An 8,204-nucleotide genomic window follows, 5' to 3' on the forward strand; every position below is an offset into this window, starting at 1 on the left:
AGCCAGGAGACGACAGCTTCTCAAGGAGTATGCCATGAGAGACACTATCAAAGGCCTTGCTGAAGTCAAGGTAGGTAACATCCACAGCCTTTCCCTCATCCACCAGGCAGGTCACCTGGTCACAGAAGGAGATCAGGTTGGTCAAGCAGAACCTGCCTTTCGTAAACCCATGCTGACCGGGCCCAATGCCCTGCTTGTCCCGGACTTGCCACGTGAGCGCTCTCAAGACAAACCGTTCCATAATCTTCCCCAGCACCGAGGTCAGGCTGACAGGCCCGTAGTTCCCCGGATCCTCCCTCCGAACCCTTCTCGTAAATGGGCATCACGTTGGCAAGCCTCCAGTCCTCTGGGACCTCCCCTGTTGACCAGGATCTCAGATAGATGATGCAGACCAGCTTGGGAAGTACCTCTGCAAGTTCCCTCAGTACTCTTGGATGGATTCCATCTGGGCCCCTAGATTTGTGAGCATCCAGATGGCATAGCAGGTCACTAACTATTTCCTTCTGGATTAAGGGCGGGGGAGGGGTATATCCTGCTCTTCATCCTCACCTTCCAGCCCAGGAGGCAGAGTACCCTGAGGATAACTGGTCTCCCTATTAAAGGCTGAGGCAAAGAAGGCATTAAGTACCTCAGCCTTTTCCTCATCTCTGGTGGCAACGTTCCCTTCCGCATCCATTAAAGGGTACATATTCTCCTTGGGATTCTTTTTACCGTTAACGTATTTGTAAAAACATTTTTTGTCGTCTCTTACGACAGCGGACAGATTTAGTTCTAGCTGAGCTTTTGTCTTTCTAATTTCCTTTCTCTATGACCTATCAAGATCCCTGTACTCCTCCCAGGTGGCTCGCCCTTTCTTCCAGAGATGATAAACTCTCCTTTTTTTCCTGACTCCTAGCAAAAGCTCCCCGTTCAGCCAGGCCCTTAGTTTGCCTCGGCGATTTGACTTGCGGCACGGGGAAATAGCCTGGTCCTGAGCTGTTAAGATTTCCTTCTTAAAGAACGTCCGTCCCTCCTGGACCCCTTTGCCCTTCAGGACCGTCTCCCAAGCGACTCTCTCAACCAGTGCCTCAAAGAGGCCAAAGTTTGCCCTCCGGAAGTCCAGAGCGGTGGTTTTGCTAACCCCCTTCCTTGCCTCACCAAGAATTGAGAATTCTATCATTTCATGGTCGCTAGGCCCAAGACGGCCTCCGACCATCACACCTCCCACCAGTCCTTTCCTGTTCGTAAACAATAGATCTAGCAAGGCTCCTCCCCTGGCCGGCTCACCTACCGCCTGTGTCGGGAAGTTATCTTCCACACACTCCAGGAACCTCCTAGACTGTTTACTCTCTGCTGTGGCATATTTCCCGCAGGCGTCTGGAAAGTTGAAGTCCCCCACGAGAACAAGGGCACACGCTTCTAAGACTACTGCCAGCCGCTTGTAGAACGATTCATCCGTCTCTTCAACCCGTTCGGGCGGTCTATAACAGACTCCCAGCACAATATCTGCCTTATCGGCCTTCCCTCTCATCCTCACCCATAAGCACTGCACCTTGTCGTCACACTCGTGTAGCTCTGTACAGTCCAAACCCTGCCTAACATAGAGAGCCACCCCACCCCCTCTTCTACCTTCCCTATCCCTTCTGAAGAGCTTTTAGCCATCCGTCGCAGCACTCCGGTCACAGGAGTCATCCCACCGTGTTTCCATGATGGCGACTAAGTCATATCTATCCTGCTGCACGATGGCTTCCAGCTCCTCCTGTTTATCGCCCACGCTGCGTGCGTTGGCATAGACGCATTCGAGCTGGCCTATCGAATCCACCGCTAACATCGGCACACTGCCCCCAGGCTCATCTCTGGTGCACCTAGTCTTATCCCTTACCCCCTTCAAACCTAGTTTAAAGCCCTCTCCATGAGCCCCGCCATCTCACAAGCGAGGATTCTTTTACCCCTTTGAGATAGCTGGATACCATCTGTCGCTAGCAAGCCCGGTGCCGTGTAAACCTCCCATGACCAAAAAACCCCAAATGCCACCGATAGCACCAGCCTCTGAGCCACATAATCACCAGGTGTGGTTTCCTGTTCCTTTCAGTATATTTCCCTTTCACTAAGGGATTGAGGAAAACACTACCTGTGCTCTTTCCACTAATCGCCCCAGTGCCCTGAAGTCCCTTTTGATTGCCTTTGGATTTCTCCCTGCAATCTCATCGCTGCCAACCTGCACAACCAGCAATGGGTAATAATCAGAGGTCCGAACCAGACCCGGGAGTTCCCTGGTAATGTCTTCCAACTGTGCCCCAGGGAGGCAGCAGACTTCCCTGTGGGATGGGTCAGGACTGCATATTGGGCCCTCTGCCCCCCTCAGAAGGGAGTCACCTACCACAATTATCCTCCTTTTTCTTTTTTCAGAGGCTGTGAGAATGCGTGGGGCTGCCTGACTGAGCCTAGGCGCCTCCCTGGATAGGGCTTCACCTACACCGTGATCTACATTGACCCGGTCCTCGAGTTCCATATCCCCATTCCTGTTGCGTAGGGGCAACTGGGAAGGTGAGGGAGACCGGGAGGGGACTCGCCTGCCTCCCTGATCAGGGACCTGTATCCATTCCCCTCCATCTCTTAGGTCCCCTCCTGCCTGGTGGCAAGGGGGTAGGGGAACCTCCGCTTCTCGCAGAGCCTCCATCTGCTGCCTCTGTCTCAGGGATGGTAGGGTGTGGGTCCACCAATCTATCTCCCTCTCACACTCCTTGATACTCCTCAACCTTTCCACTTCCTCCTTCAGCTCTGCCACCAGGCTGAGCAGATCATCTACCTGGTCACATCTCACACAAGAGGTGTCCCCGCTGCCCTCCGGCATCAGTGATAGACTCAGGCACTCCCTGCAGCCAGAGACCTGGACAGCTGCACGTTTACGTGGGAGCTCTGTCCGCGTCGCCACGTTTTTCCTAGCAACAGCTTTCACCCGAGTGGCAGCCATATCGGGGTCTCCTTCTGAGGCCGATGCCCACCGCTTCAGTAAGCCTTCTCGAGCTGGGAAGGGGGGTGGGGCTGCACCCTACCTGCACAAACTGCCACACCGCGGCACACCTTTCTGACGCACCATGTCCTGTTTGCCGTGCTCCTCAGGGCCATTTAAATCTCCCACGGTTGCCCCTGGCAATGCCCACGCCGTGTCAGCCTCTCTCACGAGAGCTGCTGGCTCTGCACTGTCCCTCTGCTCTTCCCCGGGGCTCCTGGGCCTCGGGAACCTCCCAGTCCACCTCAATCTAGTGCTTGGCTGCCAACTTACCATTGCGTCTGCTGGTCTCGCCGGAGACTGTTGTGATTTTAATAACTACATTGTTATTGCATTTAACGACCTAATTTCCTACCTTGTTTAGAGACACACGTATCTTTTTCTGTCTACGCCTCAGAAAAATTAAGTTGAACTCCTTACCTAGTTATGTTGCCAATGCAATAGTTGTAGCTGTAGCACAGGAGCAGGTATCGTTGTTGCCAGTAACTGTTGCTTTCTCTGTTCAGGGTCTCATTTGCTGTAAATTTAAGGCAGGTGAGAACAGTGCTACTGCTCCTCCAGCTGACTTTATAACTTCTGGTGGTTTGCCCTTCCCCTTTCCCAGGTGATTGCACTAAGGGTGGTGGGCGGAGGCTCGGGGTATTTGAGCCACAGCCTCTGCTGAGGGAGCTCATTGTGCTCCTGGGTTTCTCTGGTGTTGGTGCTCAGCTCTTTCTTGAGTCCTTTGGAGCTGGCTCAGCCCTTTGGGAAGAGGAGTCTGCCTGAGGTAAGAGCTTCAGGACCAGTCAAGGTTCAGCAGCATGTGTGGTAGTAAGTAACACTTGTATGCAGCTTTTTTTTTTTTCCTTTCCTTTCTTTTTTTCAGGTCAGTAATTTTGTTTTGAGTGTTCGGGGTAGAAAGATGGTTTAATAGTATGCATAGTTTGTTGGGTTTTGGTTTTTTTAATTCTTCATGCATTGTGTTTTCCTGGAATTCCCAGCTTTATTGAAAAAGGAACCTGTTTTTTTCACCAGTTCTGCTGTATGCTGTGTAAGTTGCTGATATCTCTCTTAACGGGACCGATGGTGACATTGTTTAGCAGGGATTAGGGTGAGCGTCTTGTATGCATCTGTATATGGAGTTTTAGTATTTCTGAAGCAAGCAGAAGGGCCGTGAGGCACAGTGCCCTTCAGGGTTTGGGATGCCTTTCCTCATTGCCCACAGAATGCCACGTTGTCCCTAGAATCTTTGCAGTTTATGGCAGGGCCCTCATAGATTACAGGCCTTGGGACTTGACTTTATTTTGTGGGCATATAGCAGAGCTCAGAGTCTCTGGGAAGCTGTAGGTTAGGAGGTGCCCCTAGAATTTGGGATGTGGCTCAGAAGAGCGCCACCTGAGGAGTAGCCACTGAAGGGGGTTCAGGGGTGCGAATCGAGGGCAGGAGGTGTCAGGAAGCAGTGGGGTTCCTTTCCTGACAGTTGAGGAGAAGAAAAGGGGTTTCTAAAGTTTTGGGACTGCTGGGGAAAGGGAGGAGGGTTCACCAGCCCTTCTCAGAGGAGTTTTGCAGTTGGATTTGGATGTCATAGAATCATAGAATGGTTTGGGTTGGAAGGCACCATACAGATCCTCTAGTTCCGCCCCCCTCCCCCCCCCCTTCCCCCCCTCCCCGCAATGGGTAGGGACACCTTCCGTGAGACCAGGTTGCTCAAAGCCCCATCTGACCTGGCCTTGAATGCTTCCAGGGAGGGAGCATCCGCAGGTTCTCTGGGCAACGCGTTCCAGTGCCTCGCCACCCCTAGCGAGAAACGTCTTCCTAACGCCTAAACTAAATGTACCCTCTTTAGGACTGAAGTCGTTACCGCCTTGTCTTATTGCTGTACACCCTTGTAAAAAGTCCCTCTGCAGGTTTCTTATAGGCACCCTTTACGTACTGTGAAGTCTGCTATAAGGTCTCCTACAAAGCTGCATGCCGGTGAGGGGTCCGAGAAGGTGAGGCGGTCGTCGCCCGGGTCGGTGTTGAATAGCTAAGTGTTATGGGGCTGCTCGGTTAAGCATTTACCTTCCGTTCTGGAGGCGTTGTGTGGGCTATCTTTGAATTGGATGAGCGTTTGAGGTGAGCTGTGGATTAGTGAGGAGGAGGGTTGGGCTTCTGACTTCTCGCGAGCGCCGCGCTAACTTGGTGTCTCTTGGTACCTTAGGTACCACAAGTGACGACGGCTGCAGGGTCTGACTCTGAAATGAGCGGGGAAGCAAACATGGTGGGACTTGTGAGGATGGGGAGTTGGGGGAGTAGTTGGCGTTGGCCAGCGGGATGCTTACTCCCCTTTCTGATTTGTGGTTTGTTTTTTTTTTCTTTGTTTGCTTCATTGCAGATGTTGAAGATCAATGTGTCCCCTTGAGGAACATCCTGGTTAGCCCGTGTGGTTTTGTGGAGGATGGATTCGGACCCTCGGCCCTCTGAAAGCTCAGTTGAGGGACCCGGGCTGGGGAGCGGCTGGGAGGAAGGGACAAAGCTGGGAATTGCAGGGAGGGGTTTTAAAGTTAGCGCAGGAGAGAGGACTGTCTCAAAGCAGTCGCCTTTGCGCAGGCGAAGGGAGTGGGTTGCTTTTCAGCAAGAGACCAGCGTGTGCCGGGCAGGGCAGTTCCGGCCCGTGTCTGTGGTGGTGCGCAGTTTGTGTAGTCTGTCTTCCGTGGCTTAGAGCTTCCTCAGATCTCAATGTCCTCATTGCGCTTTGTGCCAGGGGAGCAGGGCATGCGGTTTAGGCACCATCCCTAGGGTCTCGAATGCTCTTACTCATCGGCCCGGTGCCAATCGGGCGCTTCTTTTCTTGCATTTGGAGCTCTAAAGCACGGATCAGTCTCGGCAGATTCCAGTCGGTTCTTTTTGCGGCATTCTTTCGGGCTGCTTTGGCAGCTCTGCTCTCTAGCCGTCCGTTTTCTCGGACTGGGAGTTCTTCCCCGCATCTTGACGTTCCTAGGTCTTGATGACAGGCTTCTGGCGCATCCATCACCTTGGTTTTGACAGTAACGTCTTATAACAGTCTGTTACGTTGGACTCCTCGGGGGGTCTGCCGTACAGCCTCCTCGCCTCGGCGTTTTGGACCCTGTAGGTCATCTTGCCGGACGGCACCTCCCGCCCGGGAGTCGTTCTTCTTGCCGAGAGTCTTCTCTCTGAATCACCTTGTCTGTACTGTTCTGTCTTGTGTTGGTGTGTGCACAGGTGTGTTTGGCTTGGAGCCGCTCTGCCCGGGGCTGTAGAGTTGGGGTAGGTGGAACAGCGGTAAGAGTCTATGGGTGAAATGTTGATTTGCCTTAATTGTTTAGGCAAGGGTCGTACAGTCATCTGGGATGGAGTAGGCATTGGTGGGCTGTGTGGACGGCAACGTTGAGATTTCTTTATGGCAATGATTGTAGGCCTGTGGCAGAGGCTGTTGAGGGGTGGCGAAGTGGATTTGAGCCTCTAAGGTGTTGAGGCTCGCATGTGATGGGCTTAAAGTTTGGCCCTGTTTTTTTTTGCTGGTTTTGGTTTTTGTTTTTTTTTAAAAATGGCTGGTTGTAGCTGGAGTACTGGTATTCCTAGATGGAATCAAGATCTCTGGAGTTGTTAGGCTCTTGCTCAGCATCCAGGCTGACTCGTTCAATATGGGGTTTTATTCAGATGCGGAGAGACAAGATACGTGCCCCAGAGTGACGGAGGAGGGGAGCAGGGCCCCGTAAGGAGGTGGGTCGGTGAGCGGAGTCAGAGGGAAGATGCGGCCGGTGGCTCTATGACTAGCTGATGGGGTTCTGTTTTTTCTTTTATTTGGAAGGTGCGAAGCAAGGAGCGAAGCGGGCCATCGGCACCGGAGGTGTCTCGGGCAAGGTGAGCCGTGACTACTGGGTAAAAGGAACCGTTCCTTTGGAGGTGTCGCATTGTTGGCAAAGTTGGAAGCGTCCCTTGTTTGTTTTTTGCAGGTAGTACGCGTTCTTTGACGTGGCAAGCTCTCGATGACGGAGCAGGGTAGTTGAGCGGCCAAGGTAAAGGAGAGGGAGTTGGGAATCGGTCTGGGCAGGCTGAGGGTTTCGGGCGGCCTCCCGGCACGCGTCTTCTGCTTTGGTTTTTGCAGGTGGCGCACGCAGCCTCAGAGGAGCCGTGCTGCAGGCCAATGAGGAGTTTGAGAAGGTGAGGTGGTTGTGGGCCGAGTCGGTATTGAATATCAAATATTACGCGGTTGTTTGGTTAAGCGTTTATCTTTTGCGTTGCAGGCGCTGTGCGGGCCACCTTTGGATTTGGATGAACGTTTGAGGTGAGCTGTGGATTATGGAGGAGGAGAATGGGCCTGGTGAGTCTCACGACTGCTATGATAATTTTGTGTGTCTTGCTGTCTCGGGTACCATGAGTGATGGTGGCTGCAGGGTCTGACTCTGGAATGAGCAGGTAAGCATAACGCTGTGGTGTGTGTGATTAAGTGGGGGGTTGGGAAAGTAGGAAAGTAGTTGGTGTTGGCTGATGGGTTACTTGCTGCCTCTTCTGATTTTGTTGCCCCCTTTTTTTTTTTCTCTGGACTTCACTGCAGATGATGAAGAGGAACCTGGCGACTGCCGGATCGTCCCAGTTGGCCCATGTGATTTTTGCGGAGGATGGATTCGTATTGTTGGGCCTCTGAAAGCTAAGTTGAGGGCCCCGGGCTGGGGAGCGGCTGGGAGGAAGGGACAAAGCTGGGAATTGCCGGGAGGGGTTTTAAAGTGAGAGTAGGAGGGCAGGGCTGTCCAGGAGCAGTCCTGTTTGGGCAGGTGAAGGGAGTGGGTTGCTTTTCAGCCCAAGACCAGCGTGTGCCAGGCAGGGCAGTTCCAGCCTGTGTCTGTGGTGGTGTGTAGTTTGTGTAGTCTGTCTTCTGTGCTTAGACCTTCCTCGGATCTCAAAGCCATTATCAGTTTTTGCGCTCAGGGAGCGTGGCTTGAGCTTCAGGCACCATCCCTAGGGTCTTGAATGCCCTTACTCATCGGCACTGTGCCAGTCGGGTGCTTCTTTTCTTGAGCTCGGAGCTCTAAAGCGTGGATTGGTGTTGGAAGGTTCCCGCCCATCCTCTTTTGTGGCGCTCTTCCGGGCTGCTTTGGCAGCTCTGCTCTCTAGCTGTGTCTTGTCTTGTCTTGGACTGGGAGTTCTTCCCTGCACCTTGATGTTCCTAGGTCTTGATGACAGGCTTCTTACGCATCCATCATCTTGGTTTTGACAGTACCATCTTGTAACG

At 52.9% G+C, this 8,204-nt stretch overlaps 1 long non-coding RNA gene across 1 annotated transcript; it reads left to right on the forward strand.

Annotated features, from left to right (window-relative positions):
* The first annotated feature begins 6,810 nt into the window (after window positions 1–6,810).
* LOC142031692 (uncharacterized) lies at window positions 6,811–7,136 on the forward strand. The gene is made up of 3 exons (XR_012650596.1): window positions 6,811–6,835; window positions 6,928–6,990; window positions 7,080–7,136. It is a non-coding gene; the product is annotated as an uncharacterized LOC142031692 (long non-coding RNA).
* Window positions 7,137–8,204: the final 1,068 nt, after the last annotated feature.

This window comes from Buteo buteo, chromosome 5, assembly GCF_964188355.1.
Source record: "Buteo buteo chromosome 5, bButBut1.hap1.1, whole genome shotgun sequence".
Taxonomy (NCBI): domain Eukaryota; kingdom Metazoa; phylum Chordata; class Aves; order Accipitriformes; family Accipitridae; genus Buteo; species Buteo buteo.